This window comes from Procambarus clarkii, chromosome 85 (assembly GCF_040958095.1).
Source record: "Procambarus clarkii isolate CNS0578487 chromosome 85, FALCON_Pclarkii_2.0, whole genome shotgun sequence".
Classification (NCBI taxonomy): Eukaryota; Metazoa; Arthropoda; class Malacostraca; order Decapoda; family Cambaridae; genus Procambarus; species Procambarus clarkii.
The window spans coordinates 10,881,207-10,899,792 of NC_091234.1; the positions used below are offsets into that span (position 1 = coordinate 10,881,207).

At 47.7% G+C, this 18,586-nt stretch overlaps 1 protein-coding gene across 3 annotated transcripts in view; it reads right to left on the reverse strand.

Moving 5' to 3' along the window:
• LOC123765340 (3-galactosyl-N-acetylglucosaminide 4-alpha-L-fucosyltransferase FUT3-like) overlaps positions 1 to 18,586 on the reverse strand; it is a 307,205-nt gene that overhangs the window by 252,919 nt on the left and 35,700 nt on the right. For 2 of the 3 annotated variants that reach the window (XM_069316730.1, XM_069316732.1), the window contains exon 1: positions 15,037 to 15,165. The exons of the other annotated variant lie outside the window; for it this stretch is intronic. The gene's annotated coding sequence lies outside the window, so the exon portion shown is untranslated. Of the gene's footprint in view, positions 1 to 15,036; positions 15,166 to 18,586 lie in introns of those variants that run through there. 3 annotated transcript variants of the gene reach the window in all.

An 18,586-nucleotide genomic window follows, 5' to 3' on the forward strand; every position in this document is an offset into this window, starting at 1 on the left:
ATCAGGTTGGAGAGGTAAAGTAAGTTAGGTTGGGTTATCTTGAGATGATTTCGGGGCTTTAGTGTCCCCGCGGCCCGGTCCTCGACCAGGCCTCCATCCCCAGGAAGCAGCCCGTGACAGCTGACTAACACCTAGGTACCTATTTTACTGCTAGGTAACAGGTGCATAGGGTAAAATAAACTCTGTCCATTGTTTCTTGCAGGCGCCCGGGATCGAACCCGGGACCACAGGATCACAAGTCCAACGATAAGTTATGAAAGTAAGGTAGGTGAGGTTAGGTAACATGGGTTAGGATTGCGAGATTAGGTAAGTTGGGTTAAGTAGGTGATGTTAGATAAGTTTGGTTAGGTAGGTGAGGTTAGGTAAGTTGGGTTAGGTAAGTGAGGTTAGGTAGGTGAGGTTATGTAAGTTAGGTCATGGAAGTTATTGTAAGATACTTCAGGAAGGTGAGGATAGGTAAGTTATGTCAGGTAGATTAGATTAATGATGTTATGTTAGTTCCATCTGGAAGGTAAGTTATGTAAGTTAGGTTAAGGAAGTTATGTTAAGTTACATCATGCAGGTGAGGATAGGTAAGATGGGTTAGGTAGGATAAGACAGGTAGTGGAAGTTATGAAAGTTAGGTAAGTTAAGTAAGGTAGGTAAGAAAAATTACATATACCTTTGTATTAAGTTGATAGAGAGTATTCCTTAAACAAATTGTACAACATTACAAGATATGTCTTTGGAAAAAGTTTGTCTTAACAATATATATATGACAGAAAAACTGCTTAATAGAAGTTACATGATAAGAAATGATTGATATGTTACAGAGAAATGAGGCAATTTTGTGAGTGATATAATAGAGATATGTGATGAAATGTTAATCACACATCTATTCAATATCACAAATGTGTGATATTAAATGTTATTAACAAGTTTTGACTGTAAATGTCTTAGTGAAACTTACTACATAAAAGTTAGTTATTTAAATTCATTTTTAATTGAAGCATATGTTTATTAATACATATATGTACGAAATATTATGAAACGTTGTACAAGTTAACTTGCTATAATACTTAAAGTTGTTTGTGACTGCATAAAGACATGTCTTAGTAAGTTTAACAGAAATGATCGATTAAATATGTTACAGAATAATTTATTTAGAACATAAATAGTAAATGTTACATATGATTTGATAAAGTTACCCTTGATTAATGAAGGAGGTGCAATTCTTAATTAAGGTGTGTTAATGAGTGAGATTTCCTGGAAAGTTGCCTTGTTATATAAAAATGTTTTGTAGATCATCTTATGATGCATGAAGGTGTCTTAGAGAATACGTTTGATGTCACTGAGTGTATCCATGTTACATAAATACATCACCGATAGTGTCTTTTAATGTGTGAAGATGTCTCGGAGCATATAAATGAAACACAAAGATGTCTCAGAGAGTATCCTTGATGTCTTTGAAAGAATTCTTCGTGCATATAGAGGATAAGGAGAGTAACCTTTGTTACATGAAGATACCTTGGGGGAATATGCTTGATGTCTCTGAGAGTATATTTTGATGCATAAAGGTATCTTGGAGATGTTTTGGAGAATATCATTGATGAGTATCTTTGCAGAGTATCTTTTGATGTGGGAAAGATGTTTAAAAGAGTAATTTAGTTTAGAAATATTATGAAGAAAGTTATACTGGACAATTTTGTTAGTGCAGTGAATCCTTATTTAAGATGAGACATGAAAAGTGCATCATACTAATTTATTACTGCATGAAACGTAGTTTTGTTTAAGAACAGTATTAGTAAGAGATATTAAGTTGATAAAGAGAAATGCAGTGAGAATTTTACAAATATTTATATAAATGAGCAAAAGTTTTGCCGATAAAATCTGTAACTAAATAAAATAATTAGTAAATGACTAAACAATTTGTAATTAAATAAATTGGTAAGTAAATAATTTGTTGAGAAATAGTAATGTGGTTGATAGTATGTATCAAAGAACTAGTTATTGTCCAAAGATGTAATAGTACATCTGGTTTAAAGAAACAAACAGAGAACATGTTAGAATATGAAATGAAAACAGAGAACATGCAAAGACGTGAATAACGTAAAGAGAACATAAACAACGTGTACAAAGTTGTGCAGAGACCATTTAAGAACATTCTGAGAATATGGAGAGAACACATGAAGTGTACAAAGAACATGCTGTGAAAATTAGGAGAATATGGCGAGAACATACAAATGTGGAAAGAACATTTAGAGAGCATTTAAGAACATGGAGAATGCGTAACAAAAACGTATAAGAATGTGTAAAATGCGGAAGAAACAAGTAAGAACGCATAACGAGATGTACGGAGAACATGTAAGAATATGCTTGTAATATTTCTACCCCCCGAGGCCTCTGAGTAATATTATAGACTGTGGGTTGGTTGGTGTTGTCGTCGTTGATCCTTCTCTATGGACAACCCAACCCACAACTCGGCAGAGTGCTTATACTAGGAGATCACCCTTGGCGCTTCTGGCTCTTGGAGAGGGGCTCAACGTCACACGTTTAGGGGATGCGGCTCCAACACTTAGCCTCGTTGTCACGTGCACACACCCACTCGAGCCGCTGTGACTCCCCACTCTCTCCTTATGAGATATGATCTCCTCAATCCCCTATGACTTACTAGTATTACCTTCTACCCTGTCCACAGCAGTGGTTCTTGGTTCTTTCTCTCTCTCTCTCCTTCTTTACTACCTCCTGGGAAGCCTCACTAGGACAAGGGCAAACACCAGCAAATTGTGACACATTTACTGGACAAAGCACATACACGATACATACACACATATAATAATAATGAATCCTATACTCGATAATCACAATCAGGTTGCACTCCAATACCATCAGAACTCTATTATCAGCTTATCAAGTGGTATCCTATCTCCTGGTTCACCACCTGATACTATTAACCTCCTCAAGTTGGTCAAACCTACATACACTGTTGCACTATCAGCAAGGTAATATATATATAGAAAACCAGCATTTGAATGCAATAACATATATCAGTATAAATGTTCATTGATACACACAACAATGATTAATCGATCACTGTCAGTCCTCATGCACATACATCTGTAGGTAATCAAGCCTACGACTGCAACTCTAAACTTCAGTATAAAAACTCCTTGACATAAGAATGCCAACAGTCACTCACCTCTCACTGCGTCTTGCACGCTACTGACAACCAAACACTATCAACTCCCTACTAGTAATCCACCAGAACTTCCCCTTCCACCTCTGGAAGTTCACTACCCTAATATCTTTAGGTTCTGCCGGGCTTCACTACCAGGATCCTCTGCAGCTCCTCCAGGCTGCTATCATGAAGTTTCCTTGTGCAACTACGGTGCTTCACCCTTCTGTTAGGTTCTTCCACAGCTCTCTTGGCTGCTACACCACCTCTACAGAAGCACGTGACACTCCTCTTCACTGCTGCTTCTCCTCACAGCTCGAGGTCCTCTGCTCCACTACCTTGGAGTCTCATCAGCTACATCATCTGCTGGCTTCGAAGTTCTCAGCAACTTCTTCCCCAAAGACAAACCTGCAACCCATCGACGTTCCAATAAAATGTTCCCCTTTAACACATAAACAAAAATAACCACACAATATGCTTGCCTCAAACCTCTATCTGTCCTCTATATACAGTGAGAGTGGACTCCCCCGTTTTGGGCGGGTCCATACTCCACCTCGCCTGGCGGCGGTCCTCACTCGCTGGAGGGTCTTCCTCCATCCGGAGCCAGGCTCCCTCAGTCGTCCGCCAGCGCTCAGAGGGGGCGGACGTCGCTCCGTGTTCCTCCCTCTCCACTCTCCTATTTCAGGCCTTCTGCCTTATTAAAACATGTCTAACCTATAAATAAACATTGCTACTGTCGCTGGGCACACGACCAACTACAAGCGATCACTATGAACTGGCGTACATTGTGCTTACCACAGATTAACTGATCGAGGGCGCTTTCCCTCTGACGGCGTCTGGTCAGGGCGCTCCACACGGCCCACAATAATGCCTCCGGGCGGCTTAATATTCACTAATTATCGTCCACGACTTGAGACCACACGTCCCCAGCTCGATTCCACAGCTGGCACGTCTGCACACTTCTCTTCTCCTAGAGATATATCACTAGGGGTTCCCTTCTGACGGGAGCTCAACGGAGCGCGGCTTCCCCCTGCGATGTCTGGCACTCAAGTGAGGTCAAGGTCCTCCAGAAGCGAGCCTCACGCCTCTAGCAAAATGTCCACATCTCCTAGCCAGTCATTTATCTATTTCCTTACTCACTGCCCATAATCTTAAATTGTTTTACATATCCAACCAGCTATTTTACATATGCGTTATCACCTCAAATTTTGCTAGACCTTCTAGTTAGGTCAGGCTTGCTGAATAACTCTCAAGAAGGGAGACTCGTTTCTCCTGCATGCTGAGATCATAACACTCCCCTCCCCTTATTTTTGAGAGTTATTCTAGTGGCTAGGCTCGAGATAACGCATCAGCCACTACATTGTCTCGCCCTCTTATGTGCGTTATCACCAGGTCATACTCTTGGAGCGATAAAAACCATCTGGTTAATCTCTGGTTTGCATGCTTCATTTTCTTCAGGAAAACTAGGGGATTATGGTCTGTATACACCGTTACTGGGTGTCCTCCCCCACTCACATACACTTCAAAATGTTTCAATGCCATCACCAGGGCCAAAGTCTCTTTCTCGACTGTACTGTACGACCTCTGGTGCTTAACGAACTTCTTCGAGAAGAAGGACACGGGGCGGTAAATTCCATCATTCTGCTGCGTCAGTACAGCTCCGGCCCCTATATCACTGGCATCTACAAATAACGTAAATGGCGCTTCAAAATCTGGCGACACTAGTACGGGTGCCCCAGTCAACAGTCTTTTGGTCTTCTCAAACGCTTCTTGTGCTGTTCCATTCCACTCCCACTTCTTGCTCTTTGATAGCAAACTCGTCATAGGAGCGGCTATGGTGGAGAAATTTTCACAGAACTTCCGGTAATATCCAATCATACCGAGGTATCTCAACAATTCTTTCTTACTCCTGGGCACCGGGAAGTTGTCAATGGCCTCCACCTTTGTTCTTACCGGAGCAACCTCGCCTTGCCCTACTATATATCCAAGGTACTCCAGGCGGGCTCTCCCGAACTCGCTTTTTGCCAAGTTGATCGTCATGTTGGCCTTCTCCAAACGATCGAACAAATCTAAAAGTCGATCCACGTGATCCTTCCAGGAATCAGCGAACACCACAATATCATCGATGTACACTGCACATCCGGTCGCGCCTTGTAATACCTGATTCATTACTCGTTGAAAACAACTACCACTATTCTTCATTCCGAACGGCACCACTTTATATTGGTACAAGCCGTCGGGAGTCACGAACGCTGAGATCCTCTTGGCCTCCTCAGACAGGGGAATCTGGTAGTATCCCTTCAACAGGTCTATCTTCGAGACATACCGTGCACTCCCAATCCGATCTATGCAATCGTCAATGCGCGGTATCGGAAACGAGTCAGCGACCGTGAGTGCATTCACTTTCCTATAATCGGTACAGAACCGGTACGTGCCGTCACTCTTCTTCACAAGGAGGCACGGCGAACTCCAGTCACTGTCGCTAACCTCTGCCAAGTCGTTATCTAGCAGATACTTTACTTCTGCTCTCATTGCCGCTGCTTTCTCCGGGTTAACTCTGTAAGGGTGCTGCTTGATGGGCTCAGCACTCCCCACATTCACTTCGTGCACCGTTCCGCGGTGTCTTCTAGGCACGTCCGTGAATAACGACTTATTCCTCCGTAGGATCTCCACTAGCTCCTGGCGTTGGTCATCCTCCAAATGACCCAGACGCTCACCTATCTTGGCCAGGCTTTCTGTATTTGATATCTTCGCGCCATCGGCCCTCTCTAACTTACAGTTCTCCTCTTCTATTCCTTTGCCGTCTCCTCCACACAGCACCGTCGCCTGCAATGGGGTTTCCATCGGTTCTTCATCGCCTAGAGGCTTATCTCTGTCATAGTACCTCTTTATCATGTTCACGTGGCAAACCTGTGACTTCCTCGGACGATCTGGCATGTGGATTACATAATTCACATCCCCTAATGCCTTCTGGATGGTATATGGTCCACAAAATCTCGACTCGTATATACTTCCTTTTACCGGTAGCAAGACTAACACCTGATCTCCTTCTTGAAATTTCCTGCCCTTCGCCTTCCTGTCGTGGTACCTTACCATCTCTGCCTGGGATGTCCTCAAATTTTCCTTGGCCAAATCTCTGGCCCTAGAGAGTCGCTCTCTAAAAGTCTTCACATATTTTCCCACATCCACCTTAGGCCTATCCACGGTGAGCTGCTCCTTCAGCGCGCCCACTGGGCTCCTCACGGAGTGTCCGTACACCAGTTGAAATGGGGTGAATCCGAGTGATTCTACTACCGCATCCCTGATGGCGAACAACACGGATGGTAATGCCTCGTCCCAACTACTCCCTTCCTCAGCGCAGTATATCCTCAACAAGCTCTTTAGCGTTCCATGGAAACGCTCCAATGCTCCCTGCGACTGAGGGTGATACGGTGACGAGCGCACTTGCTCTACTCTCCATCCTTTCACAGTTTCCCTAAACAACTTCGACTGGAAGACACTCCCCTGGTCCGTCTGGATAACCTTGGGCATTCCTACCCACGCAATGTAGTTCTGTAGTCTATCCAGAACGGCTCTCGACGTCACTCTTCTCAGGGGGATTGCTTCAGGGAAACGGGTGGCCGTGCACATTATGGTCAGTAAGTACTCGTGGCCTTTTCTGGTCCTCGGCAACGGACCTACACAGTCTATCAAGACTCTCTCAAAAGGCTCGCCAAATGCCGGTATGGGCTTTAAGGGTGCCTTTGGTATAGCCGGAGCCGGCTTACCTGCACGTTGGCACGCCAAACATGTCCTACAATATTTCTTTACCTCCTTCCATACGTTCGGCCAGTAGAAGTGCTCCTGCACCTTATTTAAGGTCTTCTTCACCCCCAAGTGCCCTGCCATATCTACGGAGTGGGCTAGTTCTAACACGGCCGCCCTAAACTCCTTCGGCACTAACACTTGGTGCTTCTCCAACCATACCTTATCTGCGCCGGCTTTGTCCGGTCGCCATTTCCTCATTAGTACATCATCGTCCAAGTAGTAATACACGGGGGACTCCGGACATGAATTTCCCCCTTTTGCCTCCCTGATTAGATCTATAAACTCCTCTTTCTGAGCCCTAATCAGGTCCGCTCGGTTCACGCTGAACTTTTCAGGTAGGGTCATTTTCACATCCTGTCTCCTCGAATCCTCATTCTTCTGAGCTCGATCTTCGTCGAACAGCCCAGACATGTCCATGTTGACCTCCTCCCTTGGTGGAGTCGACACTGCCATATCATCTCCAATGTCTTCCTCGGCGGCTACGTCCGACTCTGTCACTACACAGGCCGGGTATACGATGACTTGACTGTCCTCTGCCTCATCTTCAAGGATGCTGGCTAGATCTGTCTTGTCCGGCGTTCCACTTGTACCGCGGTCCTTCTGGTTCACCTCCGGCACAGCTTTTACTATCAGCTCTGGCAGCACCTTGGACCCACACAAGTCGTTCCCCAGGATCACTTGGACTCCTGGAACAGGTATGTTGGGGCACACTCCCAACATCACCTCCGCCGACAAATAATCTGACTTCAACTGGACAGCACATACGGGCATGTCACTCTTAGACAACAACCCATGAACCTTTATCCTCCTACTGCCAGCTAACAGTCGATCATTTCTTATTAGGCCTCTCAGAATCAAGCTCTGATTGGCTCCAGTATCCCTGAGGATACTAACCTCCACCTCGGGTTGATCTTCTATGCCGACCCAACCTTTACTAATGAACGGCCTATACCGCTCGTTCATCAAATCTACCTTCTGTGGTTTGTCTTGTTGTACATCAACGTACTTCTTCCGGGGATCACATGTCGTCAGGGTCACGACTCTCTTGCCCTGCCGACAATCTCGCATCATGTGACCTGATCTGTTGCACTTGTAGCATCTCATTTGGGAGAAATCTCTCCTATACGCCCCCGAGTAGCTCTGACTCTGCCCACTCGTATTGGAGTTCCTCGGGCCAGATGTACTACTCATACTCTGTGGAGCTTCATTGGACTCTTGTCTCCTCTGCACACTTTTATTTTCCTGCTTACCTCCAGCAGGCGGACTCGGCAACTTTCCTTCCTGGGGCTTAAAACTAGCTGGTCTGCTTGTCTGCCCCCCAAAACTTCTTCCTCCCCAGACTCCACTGGGTCTGCTATTGCTGCGTCTCGCCTCGCTTCTCACTCTGTTCTCCCTTAAGCTCTTGTACGCTTCAGTAATCATATCCGCCCTATCTGCGGCATCTTTCACCTCCTTTATCCCTGCTTCTTGGATCTTGAACTTTGTTTCGGGATGCATCATCTCCAAGAACTTCTCCATGACCATCAGTTGCTTCAGGTCAGCATAAGATCCAACTCCAGCAGCCTCAATCCACTTCTGGAATCGTCTTTCCAGATCTCTTGCTGTCTCAGCAAATGTACATGCTCCAACTTTGATCATCTCTCTGAAGCGCTTCCTATAAGCTTCTGGGGTTAACTGAAACGAGCGCAATATGCTGCTCTTTACCGTGGCATAATCCTGGCACTCTTCCAGTGACAATTGGGTGTATGCTTCCCTGGCAGCACCGGTCAATCTTAACTGGACCAGCTGGGCCCATTCCTCCTGTGGCCACTCCTTGATGCTGGCTACTTTTTCAAAGTGCTCGAAAAAGCTCTCTGCCTCTTCGGGAACAAACAAGGGAATGTCCTTCTCCCTAACCCTAACATCTGGTGGGTGTGATACCTGGGTGGTGCTCTCTGGCAACCCATGTTCGATCCTTTGCTCAGCCAAGGTTCTATTCGCTTCTATCTGCATTTGTTTTGTTCTCTCTTTTTCTTTTTCGACCTGGGCTTTTTCTTTTTCTATTTCCAGTCTGGTTCTCTCTTTTTCTTTCTCGGCTTCATTTTTCATCTGGAGTTCTAATTTCATCTTTTCCAGCTGGAACTGTCTCTCCTCACGCTGCATCTGGAGCTCTAACTGGAATCTCTCCAAGCTCCTATTTCGGCTACTCCTGCTACTGCGGCTACTCTTACTGCTCCTACTCGATCCCTGGGATCTCACTTCATCCTGTCCATCATCCTCCTTTCCACTTTCAGCTCCTTTCTGGGCTCCTTGTTCTGCCGCTTCATTTTTGGCTCTTAATTGCCTCAGGATCTCATCCTTCATCCCAGCTACTTTAGATGCTTTCAACCTGATGCCACATTTTTCTGCTATTTGTTTCAATTGATCCCTCGTGCAACCTTCCAAGTCCTCAGGCTTGCCTGACTCCACAAATGCTTGCACCTTATCCATCTTGTCCTGTGAGTCTTCCCAAGAGAGAGAGTATACACCTGCGGTCACACAGTTTATCTATTTCAGCAAGGGTGTACAAATCCACTCTTGGACAGGGTGTGGGTGTGTCAGTTCACGCTCCCGGACAGGCCCCCAATTTATTATAGACTGTGGGTTGGTTGGTGTTGTCGTCGTTGATCCTTCTCTATGGACAACCCAACCCACAACTCGGCAGAGTGCTTATACTAGGAGATCACCCTTGGCGCTTCTGGCTCTTGGAGAGGGGCTCAACGTCACACGTTTAGGGGATGCGGCTCCAACACTTAGCCTCGTTGTCACGTGCACACACCCACTCGAGCCGCTGTGACTCCCCACTCTCTCCTTATGAGATATGATCTCCTCAATCCCCTATGACTTACTAGTATTACCTTCTACCCTGTCCACAGCAGTGGTTCTTGGTTCTTTCTCTCTCTCTCTCCTTCTTTACTACCTCCTGGGAAGCCTCACTAGGACAAGGGCAAACACCAGCAAATTGTGACACATTTACTGGACAAAGCACATACACGATACATACACACATATAATAATAATGAATCCTATACTCGATAATCACAATCAGGTTGCACTCCAATACCATCAGAACTCTATTATCAGCTTATCAAGTGGTATCCTATCTCCTGGTTCACCACCTGATACTATTAACCTCCTCAAGTTGGTCAAACCTACATACACTGTTGCACTATCAGCAAGGTAATATATATATAGAAAACCAGCATTTGAATGCAATAACATATATCAGTATAAATGTTCATTGATACACACAACAATGATTAATCGATCACTGTCAGTCCTCATGCACATACATCTGTAGGTAATCAAGCCTACGACTGCAACTCTAAACTTCAGTATAAAAACTCCTTGACATAAGAATGCCAACAGTCACTCACCTCTCACTGCGTCTTGCACGCTACTGACAACCAAACACTATCAACTCCCTACTAGTAATCCACCAGAACTTCCCCTTCCACCTCTGGAAGTTCACTACCCTAATATCTTTAGGTTCTGCCGGGCTTCACTACCAGGATCCTCTGCAGCTCCTCCAGGCTGCTATCATGAAGTTTCCTTGTGCAACTACGGTGCTTCACCCTTCTGTTAGGTTCTTCCACAGCTCTCTTGGCTGCTACACCAACTCTACAGAAGCACGTGACACTCCTCTTCACTGCTGCTTCTCCTCACAGCTCGAGGTCCTCTGCTCCACTACCTTGGAGTCTCATCAGCTACATCATCTGCTGGCTTCGAAGTTCTCAGCAACTTCTTCCCCAAAGACAAACCTGCAACCCATCGACGTTCCAATAAAATGTTCCCCTTTAACACATAAACAAAAATAACCACACAATATGCTTGCCTCAAACCTCTATCTGTCCTCTATATACAGTGAGAGTGGACTCCCCCGTTTTGGGCGGGTCCATACTCCACCTCGCCTGGCGGCGGTCCTCACTCGCTGGAGGGTCTTCCTCCATCCGGAGCCAGGCTCCCTCAGTCGTCCGCCAGCGCTCAGAGGGGGCGGACGTCGCTCCGTGTTCCTCCCTCTCCACTCTCCTATTTCAGGCCTTCTGCCTTATTAAAACATGTCTAACCTATAAATAAACATTGCTACTGTCGCTGGGCACACGACCAACTACAAGCGATCACTATGAACTGGCGTACATTGTGCTTACCACAGATTAACTGATCGAGGGCGCTTTCCCTCTGACGGCGTCTGGTCAGGGCGCTCCACACGGCCCACAATAATGCCTCCGGGCGGCTTAATATTCACTAATTATCGTCCACGACTTGAGACCACACGTCCCCAGCTCGATTCCACAGCTGGCACGTCTGCACACTTCTCTTCTCCTAGAGATATATCACTAGGGGTTCCCTTCTGACGGGAGCTCAACGGAGCGCGGCTTCCCCCTGCGATGTCTGGCACTCAAGTGAGGTCAAGGTCCTCCAGAAGCGAGCCTCACGCCTCTAGCAAAATGTCCACATCTCCTAGCCAGTCATTTATCTATTTCCTTACTCACTGCCCATAATCTTAAATTGTTTTACATATCCAACCAGCTATTTTACATATGCGTTATCACCTCAAATTTTGCTAGACCTTCTAGTTAGGTCAGGCTTGCTGAATAACTCTCAAGAAGGGAGACTCGTTTCTCCTGCATGCTGAGATCATAACAGTAAGAATGTAAAGAAGGCTTATTAAACCATTAAGTATTATTAGCATTTGTGGTAAATTTCTAAGAAATTAAGTGAAAGGAGGAGAAAATGAGGGTATGAGATGTGGGGGAGCAGAGAGCGAGTAAGGGAAGATATGGACAAGGGGGAGCAGTGGGGGAGGGGGTGAGGGCGGCAGTGAGAGCGGGGGGGGGGGGGGGTAGGAAAGAGATAATGACATTTGCCTCACGTCACATACAACAACCTTCCTTAGTCAACAACACCTGCGGGAGAGTTAACAACACCTGTGGAAGAGTCAACAACACCTGTGGTAGAGTCAACCAGATTAATCCTTTTTTTGTGTGTAGGTTTATTTACCTACACACACATATGCACGCATATGTGTGAGAGGGAGTGCTATTGAAGAAGCGGTAATGGCTCATGTAGAGTCATAACTACCATTAGCAACAGTAGCACGCCCTCATCACAACTACCAGTAGCACACCCACATCACAACTACCAGTAGCACACCCACATCACAACTACCAGTAGCACACCCACACCACAACTACCAGTAGCACACCCACATCACAACTACCAGTAGCACACCCTATCACAACTACCAGTAGCACACCCACACCACAACTACCAGTAGCACACCCACATCACAACTACCAGTAGCCCCCCCTATCACAACTACCAGTAGCCCCCCCCCTATCACAACTACCAGTAGCCCCCCCTATCACAACTACCAGTAGCACACCCACACCACAACTACCAGTAGCACACCCTATCACAACTACCAGTATCACACCCACACCACAACTACCAGTAGCACACCCTATCACAACTACCAGTATCACACCCACACCACAACTACCAGTAGCACACCCACATCACAACTACCAGTAGCCCCCCCCCTATCACAACTACCAGTAGCACACCCTCTACACAACTACCAGTAGCACACCCTATCACAACTACTAGTAGCACTCCCTCTACACAACTACCAGTAGCACACCCACATCACAACTACCAGTAGCCCCCCCTATCACAACTACCAGTAGCACACCCACATCACAACTACCAGTAGCCCCCCCCTATCACAACTACCAGTAGCACACCCTCATCACAACTACCAGTAGCACACCCACATCACAACTACCAGTAGCCCCCCCCTATCACAACTACCAGTAGCACACCCTCATCACAACTACCAGTAGCACACCCTCATCACAACTACCAGTAGCACACCCACATCACAACTACCAGTAGCCCCCCCTATTACAACTACCAGTAGCACACCCTATCACAACTACCAGTAGCACACCCTCATCACAACTACCAGTAGCACACCCACATCACAACTACCAGTAGCCCCCCCCCCCCTATCACAACTACCAGTAGCACACCCTCATCACAACTACCAGTAGCACACCCTATCACAACTACCAGTAGCCCCCCCCTATCACAACTACCAGTAGCACACCCTCTACACAACTACCAGTAGCACACCCTATCACAACTACCAGTAGCACACCCTCATCACAACTACCAGTAGCACACCCACATCACAACTACCAGTAGCCCCCCCCCCTATCACAACTACCAGTAGCACACCCTCATCACAACTACCAGTAGCACACCCTATCACAACTACCAGTAGCCCCCCCCCTATCACAACTACCAGTAGCACACCCTCTACACAACTACCAGTAGCACACCCTCATCACAACTACCAGTAGCACACCCTCATCACAACTACCAGTAGCACACCCACATCACAACTACCAGTAGCACACCCTCATCACAACTACCAGTAGCACACCCACATCACAACTACCAGTAGCCCCCCCCTCTCACAACTACCAGTAGCACACCCTCATCACAACTACCAGTAGCACGCCCTCATCACAACTACCAGTAGCACACCCACATCACAACTACCAGTAGCACACCCTCATCACAACTACCAGTAGCACACCCTCATCACAACTACCAGTAGCACGCCCTCATCACAACTACCAGTAGCACACCCTCATCACAACTACCAGTAGCACGCCCTCATCACAACTACCAGTAGCACACCCTCATCACAACTACCAGTAGCACACCCTCATCACAACTACCAGTAGCCCCCCCCCTATCACAACTACCAGTAGCACACCCTCATCACAACTACCAGTAGCCCCCCCCCTATCACAACTACCAGTAGCACACCCTCTACACAACTACCAGTAGCACACCCTCATCACAACTACCAGTAGCCCCCCCCCCTATCACAACTACCAGTAGCACACCCTCATCACAACTACCAGTAGCCCCCCCCCCTATCACAACTACCAGTAGCACACCCTCTACACAACTACCAGTAGCACACCCTCATCACAACTACCAGTAGCACACCCTCATCACAACTACCAGTAGCACACCCTCATCACAACTACCAGTAGCACGCCCTCATCACAACTACCAGTAGCACACCCTCATCACAACTACCAGTAGCACACCCTCATCACAACTACCAGTAGCCCCCCCCCTATCACAACTACCAGTAGCACACCCTCATCACAACTACATATAGGACTACGCGCACTCCCCCATAATAATTACAAGCAGAACTCCCCCATAACAACTACAAGTTGCAATAGTAGGACTCCACCATCACAACTACCAGTAGCAACAATAGCATTTCGCAATCACAATACTAATAGCAATAGTGACACTCCCATATCACAACTACTAGTAGGAGTAGTACCACCCACAATCACAACAACCAGCAGTAACGGTATCACAGAACCACAAGTATTACTTGTAGAACCATAATTACCAGTAGCAATAGTAGCACTCCCTCATCACAACTACCAGTAGCAATAGTAGCACTCCCTCATCACAACTATCAGTAGCAATAGTAGCACTCCCTCATCACAACTACCAGTAGCAATAGTAGCACTCCCCCCATAACAACTACAAGTAGCACTCCCCTCATCACAACTACCGGTAGCAATAGTAGCACTTCCCCCATAACAACTACAAGTAGCACTCCCCAATCATAACTACCAGTAGCAATAGCAGCACCCCCCATCACAACTACCAGTCACCATAATAGCACCACCCTCTACCAGGACAACAGTTATAATAACACTCCTCCATCACAACCACCAGTAACAATAAATGCCCTCCTCTACAATTATATTCATAAAAAAACAAAAAGCACGTTATCTAATAACTAAACAGTAATATATACAAAGTGCTTAATTACACTGTATATATTAAACCTTAAACATCTCTTGAAATTTCTTTTCTTTCCTAATTACCTTTAGGTTGAAGTTTTAAATACCATCTGAAAATGATAATACTGAGTCAGTTCAGCAGGAAATATAATATAAATATAGAGAAGCAGTAGTCTCTCTAGACTTTCCCCAGAAGCTTACCAGGAGAAGCAGGAGAGAGAACCACACCCGGTAAGTGTGAGTGAACTCTTCAAGCGTGGCCGGCCTCGCCCGCTCCATCCACCGCTCACTACGGGAAGATCTCTACTGACACCTGTTTCCTGCCCCCACTCCCGTGATACCTCCCCCTTCCCTGTGGTTACTGTCCACCCTCCCGTGATACCTCCCCCTTCCCTGTGGTTACTGTCCACCCTCCCGTGATACCTCCCCCTTCCCTGTGGTTACTGTCCACCATCCCGTGATACCTCCCCCTTCCCTGTGGTTACTGTCCACCCTCCCGTGATACCTCCCCCATCCCTGTGGTTACTGTCCACCCTCCCGTAATACTTTCCCTGTGGTTACTGTCCACCCTCCCGTGATACCTCCCCCATCCCTGTGGTTACTGTCCACCCTCCCGTAATACTTTCCCTGTGGTTACTGTCCACCCTCCCGTGATACCTTTCCCTTCCCTGTGGTTACTGTCCACCCTCCCGTGATACCTCCCCCTTCCCTGTGGTTACTGTCCACCCTCCCGTGATACCTTCCCTGTGGTTACTGTCCACCCTCCCGTGATACCTCCCCCTTCCCTGTGGTTACTGTCCACCCTCCCGTGATACCTTCCCCTTCCCCGTGGTTACTGTCCACCCTTCCGTGATACCTTCCCTGTGGTTACTGTCCACCCTCCCGTGAAACCTTCCCCTTCCCTGTGGTTACTGTCCACCCTCCCGTGATACCTTCCCTGTGGTTACTGTCCACCCTCCCGTGATACCTCTCCCTTCCCTGTGGTTACTGTCCACCCTCCCGTGATACCTTCCCCTTCCCCGTGGTTACTGTCCACCCTTCCGTGATACCTTCCCTGTGGTTACTGTCCACCCTCCCGTGAAACCTTCCCCTTCCCTGTGGTTACTGTCCACCCTCCCATGAAACCTTCCCTCTCCCTGTGGTTACTGTCCACCCTCCCGTGGAACCTTCCCTGTGGTTACTGTCCACCCTCCCGTGGAACATTTAATACCCACCACAGCCCGGTTGGTCCGGCACTCCTTGAAGGAAACAATCTAGTTTCCTCTTTAAAATGTCCACGGTTGTTCCTGTAATATTTCTGATGCTCGCTGGTAGAACGTTGAACAACCGTGGACCTCTGATGTTCATACAGTGTTCTATGATTGTGCCCATGGCACCTCTGCTCTTCACTGGTTCTATTCTGCAATTTCTTCCCTGTCGTTCACTCCAGTACGTTGTTATTTTACTGTGGAGATTTGGGACTTGTCCCTCCAGTATTTTCCGTGTGTATGTTATTTGGTATCTCTCTCGTTTCCTTTCTAGTGAGTACATTTGGAGAGCTTTGAGACGATCCCAATAATTTAGGTGCTTTATCTCGTCTATGCGTGCCGTATATGTTCTCTGTATTCCCTCAATTTCAGCAATCTCTCCTGCTCTGATGGGAGAAGTGAGTACTGAGCAGTACTCAAGACGGGACAACACAAGGGATTTGAAGAGTACAACCATTGTAATGGGATCTCTGGACTCCCGTGATACATTCCCTGTGATTACTGTCCACCCTCCCGTGATACCTTCCCCGTGGTTACTGTCCACCCTCTCGTGATATCTTCCCCTTCCCTGTGGTTACTGTCCACCCTCCCATGATACTTCCCCATCTCTGTGGTAACTGTCCACCCTCCCGTGATACCTTTCCCTTCCCTGTGGTTACTGTCCACCCTCCCATATGATACCTCCACCTTCCCTGTGGTTACTGTCCACCCTCCCATGATACTTCCCCATCTCTGTGGTAGCTGTCCACCCTCCCGAGATACCATCCCCTTCCCTGTGGTTACTGTCCACCCTCCCGTGATACCTTCCCCTTCCCTGTGGTTACTTTCCACCCTCCCGTGATACCTTCCCTGTGGTTACTGTCCACCCTCCCGTGATACCTTCCCTGTGGTTACTGTCCACCCTCCCGTGATACCTTCCCTGTGGTTACTGTCCACCCTCCCGTGATACCTTCCCTGTGGTTACTGTCCACCCTCCCGTGATACCTTCCCTGTGGTAACTGTCCACCCTCCCGTGATACCTTTCCCTTCCCTGTGGTTACTGTCCACCCTCCCAAATGATACCTCCACCTTCCCTGTGGTTACTGTCCACCCTCCCATGATACTTCCCCATCTCTGTGGTAGCTGTCCACCCTCCCGAGATACCATCCCCTTCCCTGTGGTTACTGTCCACCCTCCCGTGATACCTTCCCCTTCCCTGTGGTTACTTTCCACCCTCCCGTGATACCTTCCCTGTGGTTACTGTCCACCCTCCCGTGATACCTTCCCTGTGGTTACTGTCCACCCTCCCGTGATACCTTCCCTGTGGTTACTGTCCACCCTCCCGTGATACCTTCCCTGTGGTTACTGTCCACCCTCCCGTGATACCTTCCCTGTGGTTACTGTCCACCCTCCCGTGATACCTTCCCTGTGGTTACTGTCCACCCTCCCGTTATTCCTTCCCTGTGGTTACTGTCCACCCTCCCGTGATACCTTCCCTGTGGTTACTGTCCACCCTCCCGTGATACCTTCCCTGTGGTTACTGTCCACCCTCCCGTGATACCTTCCCTGTGGTTACTGTCCACCCTCCCGTGATACCTTCCCTGTGGTTACTGTCCACCCTCCCGTGATACCTTCCCTGTGGTTACTGTCCACCCTCCCGTGATACCTTCCCCGTGATTACTGTCCACCCTCCCGTGATACCTTTTCTTTCCCTGTGGTTACTGTCCACCCTCCCGTTATTCCTTCCCTGTGGTTACTGTCCACCCTCCCGTGATACCTTCCCTGTGCTTACTGTCCACCCTCCCGTGATACCTTCCCCGTGGTTACTGTCCACCCTCCCATGATACCTTTCCTTTCCCTGTGGATACTGTCCACTCTCCCATGATACCTTTCCTTTCCCTGTGGTTACTGTCCACCCTCCCGAGATACCTTCCCTGTGTTTACTGTCCGCCCTCCCGTGATACCTTCCCTGTGTTTACTGTCCGCCCTCCCGTGATACCTTCCCTGTGTTTACTGTCCACCCTCCCGTGATACCTTCCCTGTGGTTACTGTCCACCCTCCCGTGATACCTCTCCCTTCCCTGTGGTTACTGTCCACCCTCCCGTGATACCTCTCCCTTCCCTGTGGTTACTGTCCACCCTCCCGTGATACCTCTCCCTTCCCTGTGGTTACTGTCCACCCTCCCGTGATACCTCTCCCTTCCCTGTGTCTAGTGTCCACCCTCCCGTGATACCTCTCCCTTCCCTGTGGTTACTGTCCACCCTCCCGTGATACCTCTCCCTTCCCTGTGGTTACTGTCCACCCTCCCGAGACACCTTCCCTGTGGTTACTGTCCACCCTCCCGTGATACCTTCCCTGCGTTTAGTGTCCACCCTCGGGCGATACCTCCACACATTAACAGGTTTAGAAGATTTTTTTTTCTTGGTATGCGCCTGTGGGTGACAAATGCTAATTAGCTGTGAGCAACACAAAGGTTAAAGGGGCCCGATGACGTAGAGTATTTTTCAAAATACGAATAATAGTGA